The sequence below is a fragment of the Schistocerca americana genome, chromosome X, assembly GCF_021461395.2.
Source record: "Schistocerca americana isolate TAMUIC-IGC-003095 chromosome X, iqSchAmer2.1, whole genome shotgun sequence".
NCBI classification, from domain to species: domain Eukaryota; kingdom Metazoa; phylum Arthropoda; class Insecta; order Orthoptera; family Acrididae; genus Schistocerca; species Schistocerca americana.
In genome coordinates this window covers 733,010,362-733,029,636 of record NC_060130.1, presented here as the reverse complement: position 1 = coordinate 733,029,636, position 19,275 = coordinate 733,010,362, and the positions used below count along the sequence as shown (strand labels likewise).

At 42.5% G+C, this 19,275-nt stretch overlaps 1 protein-coding gene across 1 annotated transcript in view; it reads right to left on the bottom strand.

Annotated features, from left to right (window-relative positions):
• The window catches only part of LOC124556492 (ETS-related transcription factor Elf-1-like), a 157,689-nt gene that overhangs the window by 113,914 nt on the left and 24,500 nt on the right, over positions 1 to 19,275 (bottom strand). The window lies entirely within an intron of this gene.

Genomic DNA, 19,275 nt, shown 5'->3' with positions numbered 1-19,275 from the left:
TGCGAACGGATGAAAGCAAGGGGGAAGTACAGCCGTAATTTTTCGCGAGGAAATGCAGCTCTACTGTATGGTTAAGTGATGATGGCGTCCTCTTGGGTAAAATATTCCGGAGGTAAAATAGTCCCCCATTCGGATCTCCGGGCGGGGACTACTCAGGAGGACGTCGTTATCAGGAGAAAGAACACTGGCGTTCTACGGATCGCTGCGTGGAATGTCAGATCCCTTAATCGGGCAGGTAGGATCGAAAATTTTAAAAGAGAAATGGATAGGTTAAAGTTAGATATAGCGGGCATTAGTGAAGTTCGGTGGCAAGAGGAACAGGACTTCTGGTCAGATGAATACAGGGTTACAAAAACAAAATCAAATAGGGGTAATGCGGGAGTAGGTTTAATAATGAATAAAAAATAGAACGCGAATAAGCTACTACGAACAGCATAATGAAAGCATTATTGTTCCAATATAGACACGAAGCCCACACCTATCACAGTAGTACAAGTTTATATGCCAACTAGTTCTGCAGCTAATGACGAGATTGAAAATATGAATGATGAGATAAAAGAAATTATTCAGATAGTTAAGGGAGACAAAATTTAATAGTCATGAGTGACTAGAGTTCGACAGCAGGAAACGGAAGAGAAGGAAAAGTCGTTGGTCAGTATAGACGGGGGGAAAGGAATGGAAGAGAAAGCCACATTATTTAATCGTAGCTAACATTTGGTTTAAGAATAATGAAAGAAGGTTGTATTCATGGAAGAGACCTGGAGACAGCGGAAGGTTTCAGATTGATTATATAATGGTTATAAAGAGATTTAGGAACCAAGTTTTAAACTGTAAAACATTTCCAGGGGCAGATGTGGACTCCACAATTTATTCGTTATGAATTGTAGAGTAAAACTGAAGAAACTGCAAAAAATAGGAATATAAGGACATGGGACCTGGATAAACTGACACAATCAGAGGTTGTGGAGAGTTTCAGAGCTAGCATTAGGGAACGATTGACAAGAAAAGAGAAAGTGATACAGTAGAAGAGTGGAGCTTTGAGAGATGAAATAGTGAATGCAACAGAGGATCAAGTAGGTAAAAAGATGAGGGCTAGTAGAAATCCTTGGGTAACAAAAGAGAAAATGAATTTAATTGATTAAAGGAGAAAATATAAAAATGCAATAAAAGAAGCAGGAGAAAGAGAATACAGATGTCTCAAAAATGAGATCGACAGGAAGTGCAAAATGCGTAAGCAGGAATGTCTAGACGACAAATGCAAGGGTGTAGAAGTATATATCACTAGGGGTAAGATAGATGCCGCCTGAAGGAAAATTAAAGAGACCTTTGGAGAAAAGAAAACCACTTGTATGAACATCGAGAGCTCAGATGGAAAACCAGCCCTAAGCAAAGAAGGGAAAGCAGAAAGATGCAAGGAGTATACAGAGGGTCTATACAAGGGAGATGTACTTGAGGGCAATATTATGGAAATGGAAGAGGACGTCGATGAAGATGAGATGGGAGATATGATACTGCGTGAAGAACTTGACAGAGAACTGAAAGACTTAAGTCGAAACAAGGCTCCGAGAATAGACAACATTCCGTTAGAACTACTAATGGCCTTGGGAGAGCCAGCCATGACAAAACTCTACCATCTGGTGAGCAAGATGTATGAGAAAGGTGAAATACCCTCAGACTTCAAGAATATAAAAATACCAATTCAAAAAAGAGCAGGTGCTGATAGGTGTGAAAATTGCCGAACTATCAGTTTAATAAGTCACGGTTGCAAAATACCAACATGAATTCTTTACAGACGAATGGAAAAACTGATGGAGGCTGACCTCGGGGAAGATCAGTTTGGATTCCGGAGAAATGTAGGAACACGCAAGGCAGTAGTGACCCAAGACTTCTCATAGAAGACAGGTTAAGAAAAGGCAAACGTACGTTTATAGCATTTGTAGACATAGAGAAAGCTTTTGATGATGTTGACTGGAATACTCTCTTTCAAATTCTAAATGTGACAGTGGTACAATACAGGGAGAGAAAGGCTATTTACAATTTGTACAGAAGTTAGAGGGCAGTTATAAGAGTCAAGCGGCATGAAAGGGAAGCAATGGTTGAGAAAGGAGTGAGACAGGGTTGTAGCTTGTCCCCGATGTTATTCAACCTGTATATTGAGCAAGCAGTAAAGGAAATAAAACAAAAATTTGAAGTGGGAATTTAAGTCCAGGGAGAAGAAATAAAAACTTTGAGGTTCGCCGATGACTATCGGAGACAGCAAAGGACTTGGAAGAGCAGTTGAACGGAACGGATAGTGTCTTGAAAGGAGGATATAAGATAAACATCAACAAAAGCAAAACGAGGATAATGGAATGCAGCCGAATTAAATCTGGTGATGCTGAGGTAATTAGATTAGAAAACGAGACACTTAAATTAGTAGATTAGTTTTGCTATTTAGGTAGCAAAATAACTGATGATGGTCGAAGTAGAGAGGATATAAAATATACACTGGCGATGGCAAGAAAAGCGTTTCTGAAGAAGAGTAATTTGTTGGTATCGAATATAAATTTAAGTGTCAGGAAGTCTTTTCTGAAAGTATTTCTATGGAGTGTAGCTGTGTATGGAAGTGAAACGTGGACTACAAACACTTTAGACAAGAAGAGAATTGAAATGTAGCACTATAGAAGAATGCTGAAGATTAGATGTGTAGATCACGTAACTGATGAGGAGGGACTTAAAGAATTGAGGAGAAAATAAATAACTAGAAGAAGGGATCGGATGGTAGGACACATTCTGAGACATTAAGAGATCACAAGTTTAGTACTGGAGGGAATCGTGGAGAGCAAAAATCGTAGAGGGAGACCAAGAGATGAATACAGTAAGCAGATTCAGAAGGATGTAAGTTGCAGTAGTTACTCGGAAAAAGGCTTGCACAGGATAGAGTAGCATGGAAAGTTGCCATCAAACCAGTCTTTGGACTGAAGACCACAACAACAAACAAAGGTGTCATATAGCTGTTGTTTCTCCCCTGAGGAAACCTGGCCCACAACTGTTGTAAGTAGTCCGTGATCCTGGGTACGGGCACTGGGACGTTGTTGTCTTCCGAGCTCGTTCCACACTTTCTGCCCGGGACAGATATGGGGATATTGCTGGCTACAGGAGTGCCTCAGGCAGGCTGTTCATATAGTAATATGTCAGACGAGGATGAGCATTGTCCTGTTGAAAAATGGCACCGCAATACTATAGCATGAGGGGTAACACGTGACGAAGCAGGATGTTTGCGTCGTGCGGTAATACGCTCAGACTTCCTCAATCACTACCAGCCACAACCTGAAGTCATACAAGATGGCTCCCTGCACCATGACGCCAGGAGTAACAGCGCTGTGCCTCTCCAAAATCTTGTAAGAATGTAACCTCTCCACAGGTCGCCACCGTACTTGCCGACGACGAAGGCTAGTGCAGAATCGCGATTCATCATTGAACACAATGCGGCGCCATTGGCCAGCAGTGCGTGCTTCCCAGTCGCAAGACCACTCCAAACGCGGCCGTCTGTGTTGTGGTATTAACAGCGGCTATCCACCCTTTAGGCGACCAGACGTGGACGACCTGAACCATGACGACGAGTATTCCAGCCGTCATGCTCCCATGCAGTCCTACATCGGGCCACTGTCACACCCGAATGCCAGAAAAATCTGGATATTGTACAATTCGGCCGGCTGGCCAAATGGTGGTTCTCCGTGAGGCAGTTTTCAAAATCTTTCAGGTGCTACTAACGCTGTCTTACAGAAGTACGCGGCATGTCCGTATCCTTCACAGTGATAATTCAATATCTGACTCTTTTTTTCCTTTATTGGATTTCTATCCCCCCCCCCCCTCTTTCGCAGAGGGGGGTGAGGGGGCTGGCAGCAGCGTAATATGCCGCTCTGCAGCCTACAGAAAAGCTGAAAACAAAATTAGGAGATATCATAAAAATAAAAACAGGCGATAAAACGGTGACTGATTAAACCTGGAATAACGCGAAAAATTGCGAAGAGAATATAAAAACAAAGGGTCAGTGATTCTGATTAAAACACATAGTAAGTAAACAGGCACAGTTAAAAAACACGGGGACAGTCTGGTGTCTGTTCGCAACAGTTTAAAAACACACCCAGCGACCGTATGGTGTCCCTTTGCGGCACTGACAGGGGACCCACAACACTGAACACGCACTTAAAACAGCACTATAGAGGAGACACGGCGGAAATGACGTGGGGGGGGGGGGGGGGGTGTACGTCCAGCACGTCCGGGTACTCCGATAGGTCCTCACCGGTGGCAAGGCCAGTTACTGCTCGCACTGAGGTTGACCCCCTCACCTGGCGTCGAGTGGGAGGTCACCCTGGCGCGTAGCAGGCGGCGAAAGACTTCCCAGGGTTGCACGTAAGGCCTCCCTGGTTAGTCTGACGAACAGGTTCCAGGTTCTGTCTGTGGCTGACACTGTCGCTCAGCCAGATGCCATCGCCTGCCCTGTTTCAGAGAAAACCTCTCAGCCCGCAAGATACATGCAACCACAGAGGGTGGGATTATTGATAGCTGGGAGCTCCAACGTTAGGGACATGGCTGCTAAGAAGTGGAAGAGAGCCAATGTGCATTCCACGTGCATACCGGGTGGAGTCATTCCAGAGTGGAACAGGTCCTTCCGGATGCCATGAAGAGCATAGCGTGCAGCCAGCTGCATGTTGTGGTCCACGTTGGTACCAATGATGTGTGTCACTTTGCATCGGAAGAGATTCTCTCTGGTTTTGAGCGGCTAACAGAAGTGGTAAAGGATACCAGTCTTGCTTGCGAGATGAAAGTAGAGCTGACCATTTGCAGCATAGTCGACAGGACCGATTGCGGACTTCTGGTACAGAGCCGAATGGAGGGTTTGAATCAAAGGTTCAGACGGTTCTGCGACCATGTAGGCTGCAGATTCCTCGACTTGCGCCATAGGGTGGTTGGATTTCGGTTTCCGCTGAATAGCTCAGGAGTCCACTACACGCAGGAGGCGGCTACATGGTTAGCAGGGGCTGTGTGGCGTGGACAGGGCGGTTCTTTAGGTTGGAAGTTCTCGGGAAAACACAAAAAGGGCTTCAGTCACAAATGGTGCAAGCAGAACACAGGAAGAATGTAGATACATCGGTACAACAGTTGTAAATTGTCGTAGCTATGTTGGGAAAGTACCAGAGCTCCTAGCGCTAACAGAAAGCACTGATGATCAAATCGTTACAGGCACAGAAAGTTGGCTAAAGCCGGAGATAAGTTCAGCCGAAGTTTTGCGAAGAACCTAACGGTGTTCCAAAAGGATAGGCTAAGCACAGTTGACGATGGCATGTTTGTTGCTGTTAAAGTACTTTATCTTGTTTCGAAACTGAAGTAGATAGTTCCTGTGAGTTAGTATGGGCAGAGGTCATTGTTGGCAACCGGAATAAAGTAATAATCGGATCCTTTTACCGACCTCCCAATTCAGATGGTACAATTGCTCAAAGGTTCAAAGAAGACTTGAGTTTGATTTCAAACACGTACCCGACTCATACAGTTATAATTGGTGACGACTTTAATTTACCCTCGATATGCTGGCGAAAATACATGTTTGATTCCAGAGGTACGCATAAAACATAAAATATTGCTAAACACATTCTCTGAAAATTATTTCTAGCAGTTAGTTCATGAGCCAACGCGAATAGTACACGGTTGTGAAGACAAACTTGACCTCTTAGCAACAAATTATCCTGAGTTAATAACGAGCATCAAAACGATACAGGGATTAGTGAACACAGGGTTGTCGTAGCGAGACTGAATACTTGAACCCCACAAACCCTTCAAAAATAAACGAAAAATATACCTATTCAAAAAAGCAAATAAAAATTCACTTGCCTTCCTGAGAGACAATCTCCACTCTTTCCAAATTAACAATATAAGTGTAGACCAGATATGACTTGAATTCAAAGAAATAGTATCGGCTCAATTGAGAGATTTATACCAAATAAATTAACAAAAGACGGAGCTGATGCTCCTTGGTACACAAAACTGATCAGAACACTGTTGCAGAAACAAGGAAAACTACATGCCAAACTTAAAAAGAAGCTTAATCTCCAAGATTGGCGATCTTTTACAGAAGCTCGAAATTTAGCGTGGCATTCAATGCGAGATGCTTATAATAGTTTCCACAACGAAACTTTGCCTCGAAACCTTGCAGAAAATCAAAAGCGATTCTGTTCATATGTGAAGTATGCTAACGGCAAGACACAGTCAATGCCTTCTCTACGCGATAGCAATGGAGATACCATCGAAGACAGCGATGCAAAAATAGAGTTACTAAACACAGTCTTCCTCAACGCCTTCACAAAAGAAGACGAAGTAAATATTCCAGAATTCGAATCAAGAACACCTGCCAACATGAGTAACGTAGAAGTAGACATCCTCGGAGTAGTGAAGCAACTTAAACCACTAAATAAAAGCAAGTCTTCTGATCCAGACTGTATACCAATTACGTTCCTTTCAGAGTACGCTGATGCAATAACTCCATACTTAACAATCATATACAACCGTTCGCTCGACGAAAGATCCGTACCCAAATACTGGAAAGTTGTACAGGTCACACCAATATTCAAGAAAGGTAGTAGGAGTAATCCACTAAATTACAGGCCCATATCATTAAAGTTGATTTGCAGTAGGATTTTGGAACATGTATCGTGTTCGAACATTATGAATTACCTCTAAGAAAACGGTTTATTGACATACAGTCAACGCGGATTTAGAAGACATCGTTCTTGTGAAGCACAACTAGCTCTTTACTCGCATGAAGTGTTGAATGCTATTGATAAGGGATTTGAAATTGATTCCTTATTTCTGGATTTCCGGAAGGCTTTTGACACTGTACCACAAATGCGGCTTGTAGTGAAATTGCGTGCTATGGAATATCGTGTCAGTTATGTGACTGGATTTGTGATTTCCTGTCAGAGAGGTCACAGTTCGTAGTAACTGACGGAAAATCATCGAGTAAAACAGAAGTGATTTCTGGCATCACCCAAGGTAGTGTTATAGGCCCTTTTCTGTTCCTTATCTATATAAACGATTTCAGAGACAATCTTAGCAGCCGTCTTAGGTTGTTTGTAGGTGACGCTGACGTTTATCGATTAATAAAGTCATCAAAAGATCAAAACGAGCTGCCAAACGATTTAGAAAAGATATCTGTAGTGTGCGAAAACTGGCAAGTGACCCTAAATAACGAATGAGGTCATCCACATGAGTGCTAAAAGGAATTCGCTAAACTTCGGTCACATGATAAATCAGTCAAGTCTAAAGGCCATAAATTAAACTAAATACATAGGAATTACAATTACGAACAACTTAAATTGAAAGGAACTCATAGAAAATGTTGTGGGGAAGTCTAACCAAAGACTGCGTTTTATTGGCAGGACACTTAGAAAATGTAACAGATCTAAGGCAGTTGCCTAGACTACGCTTGTCCGTCGTCTTTTAGAATACTGCTGCGTGGTGTGGGATTCTTAACAGATAGGATTGACGGAGTACATCGAAAAAGATCAAAGAATGGCAGCACGTTTTCTATTATCGCGAAATAGGGGAGAGAGTGTCACTGAAATGGTACAGAATGTGAAATGGACATAATTAAAACAAAGACTTTTTCGTTGTGGTGGAATATTCTCACGAAATTCTAATCACGAACTTTCTCCTCCGAATGCGAAAATATTTTGTTGACGCCGACCAGCATAGGGAGAAACGATCACCATGATAAAATAAGGGAAATAAGAGATCGTACGGAAAGATATAGGTGTCTGTTTTTTCCACGCCCTATACGAGACTGGAATAATAGAGAATTGTGAAGGTGGTTCGATAAACCATTTGCCAGGCACTTAAATGTGGTTTGCAGAGTATCCATGTAGATGTAGATGTCTGACTTAAATGATATTTTGTGCAGTGCACCTTCTCCATTTGACTAAATACTACAGTCAGTGGGAGATTTTCTTTAACTGCAGCATGCCATCATTCAACTGAAGTGATTTTTGAAAAATACGCTTTCCTGTTGCAATCAATCCCTCTCCCAAACTCCCCAGTGACCGTACTCCCAGCGCTATGTTATGTAGCCTTGCCCGAGTTTGACAGCTGTATTATGTAAGCTGAAATAAGCCTGGAGGAGTCAATAAGATCATTGGAACTTACAGAAAATACTAGATTATTTGACTTGGCGCCTAAAATCCAAAAAATAATAAACGTACCTCTGCTTTCCGAAGAATACGGATGATTACAAGTTCAGAAACATTGGATGATTTATTCAAGAGAAATAGCCTCACAAATTGAGCAAGTAAGTAACACATTGGTCCATTCCTGGTCATTCTCCTTGGCATTGATTGACGGTTGTTGGATGTTCTGAGGGAAATTGCGCCAAATTCTGTCCATTTGGCGCGTTGGATCGTCAAAATCCCGAACTGGCTGGAAGGTCTGCCCATAATGCTCCAAACGTTCTCAGTTGGGGAGATATCCGGAGACCTTTCTGGCCAAGGCAGAGTTTGGCAAACACAAACACAAGCGGTAGAAACTTGCGCCGTGTGCGGGCGTGCATTATCTAGCTGAAATTAAGTCGAAGATGGCTTGTCATGAAGGGCAACAAAACAGGGCGTAGACTGTCGTCAACATACCGCTGTGTAGTAGGGGTGAAGCTGATTACTTCAAAGAGGGGTCCTGCGATTAAATCAAATGGTACCCAATACCATTACTCCCAGTTGTCGGACCATATGGCGCTTGACAATCGGAATGGTATCCCACCACTGTCTGGAGCGCCTCCAGACAAGTCTTCACTGGTTACTGGGGCTCGGTTCGAAGCGGGACTCATCACTGAAGACAATTCTGCTCCAGTCAATGAGATTCCAGGCCCCGATGATGAGCGAAGCCGTGTCTGGAGACGCCCCGAAGAGCCGTGGGATACCATTGTAATAGTCAGATGCCATATGGCCGGACAACGAGGAGTGATAGTCTGGAGTGTCATTTCTTTTCATATCTGGACCCCTTTCATTCTCATCCGTGGTACCCTTACAGCACAGCGGTACGTCGGCGATTTCTACGCGCCGTTTTGTTGGCCTTCTTAACAAACCATCCTGGGCTTACATTTCAACTAGATAAAGCCCACCCCACCGGCGAGATTTTCTGCTGCTTGTCTTAGACCTTGCCAAAACCTATCTTTCTCAGCAAGGTAGCCGGATGTCTCCCCAGCTGCGAAATTCGGAGCATTATGGGCAGGGCCCTCTAACCATCTCGGGGTTTTGACGATCTAACGCGTCAATTGGACAGAATTTATCACGACATCCCTCAGAAGGACATCAAACGACTCTATGAATCAATGTCAAACCAAATAACTGCTTGCATAAGGGCCAGATGTGGACCAACACGATACTGACTTGCTCGAATTATGAAGCTCTTTCTTTTGAATAAATCATCCAATGTTTCTCATATTGTAATCACTTGTTTGTCTGTACATGTACATTACACCTACCGATTTCCATCCCATTCGTACAATTCCTTCGTGGTACGTCGCTTCTTTTGTCTTAGAGTATACAGCATCATCATATAGCTACAGAATGCAAGTAAGGGTACATGCTGATGGTCCAAAACACGCTTAATAGCGTGTTGGTCCACTTTTGAACCACCACACGACGACGATTCTGCGTGGCAACAATTCCACAAGTCCCTGTTGGTTTCCAGAGATGACATCAAATATTTACACACAGGTCATGCATTCAAGCTCCCCAAACCACCAGGCCACGATTTTGGCCTTTTGACAGGGAAAATTTCCTTGCTGGAAGGTGTAATCGCCGGTGGGGAAGTCATCGAGCATGAAGGGATGCCGATGATCTGCTATAATGTGTTGCAGTCCACAGCTGTCAAGGTGTCTTCGATTACCACCACAGGTCCCATGCAAGTCAAGGTGAACGAGTCCATGGCAAAATACCACCAACACCGGCCTGCGTCCGTAGCGCTCTGCATGTTTCGAGCAGCCGTTGCCTCGAAGACGGCGTATCTGAATACTATTATGGACGTGGTATAAGTATAAACATCACTCGTCTGACTAAGCGACACGTTTCCATTGATCCACAGTCCAATCTCGATGATTCCACGCAACTGCAATGGTAAATGAAGATGTCATTTGGTCAAAATGGAAATACATTGGAGTCGTATGCTGCTGAGCCCCACTTTCAAGGACATTTGCAGAACGGTGTATTCTGAAGCATTCGTGCCTGCAACACGATTCTACTCTGTCGTCAGATCTGTGCTGCTTTACAGAATGGACAAGTAAGTCCCCGAGCTCCAGGTTCTGTGATGAGGCGTTGACGTCCAATACATTGTCACCTTTCAGTTGTTTCTCATCCTTCAACCACTTCCCATAGAAATTCAAGACAGCAGTACACTAACAGCCGACTACCTTCGTCGTCTGCAAGATGCTCTCTCCTATGTGCTGGGCCGTAATAATCTGCCCTTTGACAGAGTCGTTTGTGCCAGTGGAATTTTCCATTTGCGGCTCTTTGTCTCTAAAACGATTCCTCATTCGTCTCTTTTCCGCTAACGTATTGCACTTGCGGTGCCACGTGCCCGCAACCTAACCAGCACGAATTCAGTCTCGCTTTGGGCAGTGGTCATAATGTTTTGGCTTCTCGGAGTATGGCAGTACTCTCGGACGACCAGTATGAGATCTTATGTTTCTAAGTTGCTGACTAGAACAGTGTTCAGTACAATAGAGAAAATACTTGGCGGCTTACTGAAAGGAAGTCAGTTTGATTCTAGGAATGTCATAAATACAGTGCCTGACAAAATCGTAATGCAATCAGAAGACATGGTTGGATGTCAATGAAACTTCGTACACGTACAAACCATCGATGGTTCTGTAAATAATGCTGTTGCAATTCTTTGTAGCAGGTAGGACTACCACAAGAGTTTAGTAGTGTTGTTCGTGCTTAGCGTTGTTACCAGGCCTGGTAGGGTATATACGGGACGTGAACAGCATGATATGTTGAGTGATCACTGTGAAGGACGCGGAGACGCCCGGTACTCGTATGAAGCAGCGTTATCAGTACTTGGTAGAGTCTGAAAAGAGCCTCATTGTGCGATTCAATTTGTCCGGCTGCCGTGCAATATCTATGTTTGTGAGGCATTCAGGTGTGACAGTGCCCCATTGTTGGACAGCATAGGAACACAAGGGTAGTGATATTCGTCGTCAAGGTTCAGGTCGACCAAGTCTGATCACGAAAAAGGAAAATCGTCGTGTCGGGCACCAGGCACACTACAACCGCTTGACATCAGCGCCTGACATTGAGAACAAATAATTGACTCGCTGCGATGTCATGTGTCATCCCGCATCATTAGTCGGAGACTAGAAGTAGCCAGACTTGGGAATTGCATTTCCCTGCGTAGGCTGCTGCTAACACCGCAACGCAAACGACTGCGTTTAGGGTGGTGCCGTGACAGCAAAGCTCAGACTTCACTTAAAAATTCCGGGCTGATAGGCCGTAGTCGATGTATAAAACTCTCCCGTAACGTTTTGTCTCCGATTGCGGGAGTCATTCTCCGAGGTAAAAGAATTTTATACATCGACCACAGCCTATCAGCTAGGAAGTTTTAAGTGAAGACAATACCGGCCGTGAAAGCCTACATTTTATGATCAAATCACAGACTGCTGATGAATGGCGTCACACTGTGTTCAATAACTAATTGCGGTTCTGCGCTACCTTGAATGACCGACTATCGTTTCTCATTCTACCAGTGTGTTGGAGAGGATAGCAGTATTGGTGTGGGGAGCCACAGGGTACGACTTGAGACAGTGTACATTTTCCACAATATAATTCTTACTTTCTTCAAATGCTTCGATCTCAGACATTAACATTGTCTCTCTCAGTTCAGAACTGGTGTTAAAAAGTTAACTGTGAGCTACAGATATGCCCAGGGGTTCAAGTAACAATGACGGAAACCCACGAAGGCTACCGCTGGCCCATCTGGGTATACGCCGAAACTTAAGGGACGTACGTCGCGAACCACGTAGGACCATTTCCATATCTCAGGCACTACCCAGATCGAAACAATGCAGAACACTACAGAGCAGCCATAGAAGATGACACTATTTCTTTTAACAGAACGGTAGCACTATGAGTCTCAGAAGTTTTAATGGTTACTTTTTAAAATATGGTTAGGTTTAAGTAGTTCGAAGTTCTAGGGGACTGATGACATCAGAAGTTAAGTCCCATAGTGCTCAGAGCCATTTGAAACATATGACACAGCCTAAGAATAGCGGTTGTATAGTAATTCTGACTGAGAGGGACTGGAGACAACTGTCACGCCTTGTCAAGAACAGTCTGTCTCGGTGAATGCAGGCCCATCTGAACGAATTTGCTAGCAAATACTGCGAATGGAACTGCATGTAATGGACGAATGGATTCAGGTACTTTGCAAATGGCCGCTGCTCACAGCAACACGTAAGGGGCCAAAAAGGACAAAAACTTTACAGTACGTGACTGGAGGTTAGTAATGTAGTCCGAGAGTCGCAGTTCTTCCTCTTTTCAAATGACGCAAGGCGACGAGTGTACCGATGGCCCAAGAGATTTTTAACCGTCGGTGTGTCGTCGTTGTGCTGGCTGGACGTGATTCTGTGATATTTTTGGGATGTTATTCTTGACATGACATATGTCCACCCATTCAAGTTACCATAAACCTGGATGTTTATCTTAACATTCTCAGAGAACCTAGTATTGCACTTTCTTTTACGTCTTCATGGTGAGAATGCAGGGAACATCCACATCTGCCAAAATTACAACAGTTGTGGTCACGGGGCAGCATGCATATGTTTCTGGTCTGTCGAACACTTAGACACCCTATCGCACATAGATTAGCCCGGTAAATCACACAACCATGACCCCACAGAAAATGACAGCAGCTATTTGAAGAACCGGGTGAAACGTATCAATCAGTGGCCCCATAATTTGGTTGCTCTACTGGATCTAATTATCAGTGAACGGCTTCACGTGTATCTGGCATAACTTAAGAAACTTGTGTACTCTCTTCCTTGCCCAATCGAGGCCATTATAAAGCCTAAAAGATGTGTACATCATTTATTGACGGTTTATTTACGGTTGCTGCTATCAACCATTTTTAAAATTACAGGTCTAAGGCAATGTCACACGGTATTAGCGTGGTGTCTACAGATGGTGACCAACTATTTTCTGCTGTGCTTACTACACACATCAAAAGAAGATTTGCATCACCCTGGTTCCCAGAACTCCTGAAGATAGACGTTGACTGTGGATATAGTATCACAGAGATGTCACTAAAACCGCCCAAGAATGTAAACAACCATGCATGAGCAGCACCTATTAGATGGAGAGGGTCCGACAGCCGATCAGTTCCAGTCATTCCACCAGGAAGAAAGTAGACGGCTCGTGTTGTCTGTAGTTCATCCATGCCTAGACGGTCAATATCGCGGTTCGATCGCATCCGCATTGTTACTTTGTACCAGGAAGGGCTCTCAACAAGGGAAGTGTCCAGGCGCCTCGGAGTGAACCAAGCGATGTTGTTCGGACATGAAGGAGATACAGAGAGACAGGTACTGTCGTCGATGATATACCTCGCTCAGGCCGCCCAAGGGCTACTACTGCAGTGGATGAACGCTAACTACGGATTATGGTTCGGAGGAACCCTGACAGCAACACCACCATGTTGAATAATGCTTTTCGTGCAGCCGCAGGACGTTGTGTTACGACTCAATCTGTGCGCAATACGCTGCATGATGCGCAACTTCACTCCCGACGTACATGGCGAGGTCCACCTTTGCAACCACGACACCATGCAGCGCGGTACAGATGGACCCAGCAACATGCCGAATGGACCGCTCAGGATTGGCATCATGTTCTCTTCATCGATGAGTGTCGCATATGAATTCAATCAGACCATCGTCGGAGACGTGTTTGGAGGCAACCCGGTCAGGCTGAACGCCTTAGAGACACTGTCCAGCGAGTGCAGCAAGGTGGAGGTTCCCTGCTGTTTTGAGGTGGCATTATGTGGGGTCGACGTACGCCGCTGGTGGTAATGGAAGGCGCCGTAACGGCTGTACGATACGTGAATGCCATCCTGCGACCGATAGTGCAATCATATCGGCAGCATATTGGCGAAGCAATCGCCTTTATGGACGACATTTCGCGTCCCAATCGTGCATATCTTGTGAATGGCTTCCTTCAGGATAACGACATCGCTCGACTAGAGTGGCCAGCATGTTCTCCAGACATGAACCCTATCGAACATTCCTGGGATAGACTGAAAAGGGCTGTTTATAGACGACGTATCCCACCAACCACTCTGAGGGATCTACGCCAAATCACCGTTGAGGAGAGGGCAGTCTGGACCAACAATGCCTTGATGAACTTATGAATAGTATGCTAAGACGAATACAGGCATGTATCACTGCAAGAGGACGTTCTGCTGGGTATTAGAGGTACCAGTGTGTACAGCAATCTGGACCACCGCCTGTGAAAGTCTCCATGTATGGTGGTACAAAATGCAATGTGTGGTTTTCATGAGCAATAAAACGGGCGGAAATGATGTTCATGTTGGTCTCTATTCCAATTTTCTGTGCAGGTTCAGGAACTCTCGGAACCGAGGTGATGCAAAACTTTTTTTATGTTTGTATGTGAGAGTCTTCAAGGTTATGGATTAAAAAGCAGTTTCAATCATTTTGCCAAAAAATAAATGGTTATAAGCATAGTCCACTAGCGTTCATAAGCGAAAAAAACACTCAGTAAGCCTGAGGTAGCACCATCGTTTTTTTTTATTGTTGTCATTGCTGCTGCTTCACGCAGACAATTAATGAGTGAGAACCTTTGCCAGTATATGTAATACTTAAATCGTTTCACGTCATATGACAACAATGATTGCTCATTGGCAGCCAGATGTGTGTGTCCGATGCTTGCTCTCACAGTGAACTACGTTACCAGTTGAACCATAACTCACACACGTCGGCATACTTGTGTGTACTACAACAGACGCCAAGCTGTCTTTGGCTACAGATCATGAATCCAGACTGTGGACCGCAGGGCAGCGACATTCTCTCATACCTGTGTACGCACTCTACAAAAGTACTGGAAAACACTTTGAAATTATTTATTTATTATCCTGGCAAGATTAGGACCGTCAGGCCCTCTGTTACATATTATCAGCCATAGTACATATTTTATGGTAAACATGTAAGACTACATTTAGAAAATAAAAATTACAATAATACGGATAAAAAACACACACACAGTATATATTCGTACATGATAAATACAACAATAATTAGAGATTACGGTAAGGCAGATTTTTAATTATGAGTATTAGCGGCAGAGGGCATGGAGAAAGGGTTGCAGGCGGGAGGGAAAGAGCAATGTCATAACACACTGTTCATCAATAAAAGGGAAGAGGAGGTGGCGTGACTCACAGAGAAATGAAAAGAGAAAGAAGCATAACTGGGAGAAGATACGAGCATTGGCTTTAGTATTTGACAGAGGGGAAGTTGGTCAGATACATTAATTTTTAGGGAAACGCTGGGCGCTATTAGGGTGACAGAAATCAACGCTTTAACTTCTCAGAAGCAGCGGGACATTGAACTCTGCGAATAGTGCAGAGCAGCTTGTTCCAGGGGAGGACAGCAGCGACAGCGAAGTAGTATACAAATTGTTTGGTTTATGATTAGCCACACCTAGGATATTAGATAAGTGAGACCTCGTGTTTCGATTGTGATGGCGCGAAAGGTGTTTAATCTCTGATGCGAAGTATTAGGGCGCTTGCGCACTGAGAAGCCGGTGAAGTAAACATAGCATGTGGTAGTCACATAACTCTGTCTTACCGCAACCACCCAAACTGGGCATAGGAAGCACTGACAATGACCATATCGACGAATATTGCTGGCGTAACGTACACAAGTTTTCATGGTTAGCTCTTTCTGTCTTGTGTTTTCACTACTCGTGCCGTCTTGAATCATATCACAGTAGTGGAGGTTCGGTAGATTGATTGATTCTCTGATTCCAGTCGGGAATATCGATAGATGGGGTTTCAGTAGGCATGGCATTCAAATAACAGTGCTCGAAAGATAAGATCGAAACAAGTGATTCATAAAAGTATACAGGGTAGGTCTCAGGCACGCATGGTCAGATATCTGTTGTCATGGGTAAGAGAAGTCGCTCTTTTTCAGGATAAATCCAGACATGTTCCCCTCTAAAAAATTCTGAAAGGATCACTCACAACAAAGATTCTGACGCACCAACTGACACACACACTACAAGTTATAAGGAAAAAGAAACTACTCGAAAAAGTAACATGGGACATTTCATAGATTTAAAAATCCTTTATTAAAACAATGCAGCAATTTGAAGCTGAGCTCCAGTCTTTGGAATGCAGTAGTTTGTGTCACTGATCACTGGTCTAGAGACATATAAATACAACATATGGTGTTATCATTATATGGACTGGCAGTCGCATAATATGGGACTTTTCCTAAGCGTGGAGGACCATGCATCTATATCAAACAAAGAACAAAGTGTGAATCAAGACATAAACTTAGTACAGTAAGTGAAAACAAACTCTTTGAACTATGAGCTGTTGAATCAACAGAGCTTCAGATCACCAAGAAATTAATCATTTTGTGTGTGTATCGATAATCCAGTGTTAATGTGGGCACTTTTTTCAATAAATTATCAGAAACTGTAGGTAAAATCTCAAATGGAGATGTAAACATAAACACAAATATCACTAATGAAACTGGTAGCAACCTCATAAACGTCCTTCAGAGTTTTGGCATGCCCTATTGGTCAACAGTGCAACAACGGTTGCTACAATGACAGTTATAAGTAATTGATCATCTGGTCACAAATATGGACAGAGAAAAGTGTGAAGTAGCTGTAAAAGATCGTGAACTATCAGATCATTTCTGCCCAATAATAACAGCAAAATCAGGTGTGGAAAAAATCCATAAACTGTAGGCCTACAAAAAATATTTATCAGAAATCAAAATACAAGATTTTTTTCAAGAGAACTACCTAACCAAAGCCGGTAAGAAGTATATAGAGAAACTATCGTAAATTCGAAAGCCTCTAAATTGTCAGTGTTATTTAAATTTAACTTTGAAAAGACATTTTCGAAAAGTAGTCACATCAATATCAATATCTTACAGAAGCAAATGGGTAGCAGCAGACATTAAGTCCTCCCAAAACCTTAAGTGTCTCAGTTTCAAGGAGAAGAGTCATAATGAGCCACAGTTCTCAAAATTTCTATCATAGGTACAAAGAGTTTAATAGGAAAATGCTAATTGCTGCAAAAAGTAATTTAATGGCAAAATCATATACAGTACAGAGAATAAAAGCAAAGCAGTGTGGGAAATCATTAAAAGGGAAACCGGGAGAGACAAACAAAGGCATAATAACATACTCGAAAGGGAAGGGAATAAAGTAATACATTATCCACACCACCTAGCAAACTTTGGAATGAGGATTTTCCGATTATCGCAGGTAAATTACAAAAAAAAACCTGAAAAACCAGTATAGCATCAGTAAACAATTATGCACTAAGAACAATGATGTTACCAGTATTACCAACCACAGAAAGTGAACTCAGTAAATCTGTACCAAACCTAAATAATGAAACGTAAGTAGAGTGAGATGAAGTACCAATGTGTGTGCTGGATCAGTGCATACAGAGAATACAAGGTTCCTTAACAAACATAATAAATTATTCATTCACGTCATGGGAATTTCCAGAGTATTTAAAACAGGTAAACCTCTGCTAAACAAAGGTAATGCAAAAGACGAAGAAAATTACCAGCCCATTTCTCTGCTGATTAATGAATTACTTGAATAAATACAATATTTTAAATAAATTACAGGGTGATTTCTGAAGTGGTAGATACATAGAATCAGCCATAGTAGAATTCATAAAAGTTGCACTTGATGCTCCTGGCAAAGGTGAGTGTGCTACAGGCATATTTTGAGATCTTTCTAAGGCTTTTGATAATGTTAGCCATGAAACTCTACTAAATAATTCAGAATCATTAGCAATAAGAGGCATAACTAATGGCTCATACTGACCTTATCTAGCAGACAAGCAACAAAGGCTTGAGGTTACACAAATTTCTAATAAAGCATAACATTTAGTGAACCACTTACAAGAAAAAAATACATTAATGTAAGAGTTCCTCTTGACAGAATATTAGAACAAATGCTTTTCCTGATATTCATCAATGACTTTCCCAGCATTTTAGCCATAGAGAAAAATTTCTCTACGCTGATGACTGCAGTGTCATAGTCATTGAGAAAACATGAGAACTCCTTGCAGACAAAGCAAATGAAAGCCCCAAAGAAGTTTATAATTGTTCAGTATGCAATAAACTGACACCAAACACAAGGAAAACAAATCTCATTAATTTGATTTTGAAGGAGGATACTAACGCTGTTAAATTAAAAGTAGATGAGACCTATATAAAATTCATAACAAACACAAAATTTCTAGGAATCAGAACTAGTTCTCAGTTGAAGTGGTGTGAATGCACAAATACTTGCAAACAGAATATTATAAGCCTGTGTGTCTTTAGAGTCCTGTCATCAGTGTGTAACAGCCAGAGTCTTTTAATTACACACTATTCATAAGTACATTCAGTTCTTAGCTGTGAAGTTTTTTTCTAAGGAACGAATGAACAAAATATGAACACAGTTTCCAAACTACAAAATAAGATTAATAACTAAAAGTAGTAGTTGAGGTCATTGTAACGATCCGTTTAACACATTAAAGATTTTTAACGACACCATGTGAGTACATTTACCAGTCAGTTGTACTCCTCAAAGATAGAATTGATAATTACTGCACAAAAAGCTCTGTCCATGAGCTTGGAACAAGAGGAAGACTTAACTTACATTTGCCAGGGAAGAATAAACATAAAACCCACACAGCATTTTCTGCCAAGAATAAAACTTTATAATAAATTAACCAAGAAGATTAAAAAGATTTTTAAATCAAACGTATTCAAAAAGGCAGTTAAATATGCGCTGCAGGATTACTTAGATAACACACAGTAGGGACTTGGTGAAAAATGTAACACACACAACAAAATTAACAACGATAATGAAGCTTATTATTGTACAACACACTGTTTTCTCGTCTTTTCTGGAACAGCTTACTTCCAAAGCTATGCGATGTATAATACTAACAACTCATCCTCTTTCTGAGCTCAACATATCACTTGTTATAGAATGTCGCTGACTC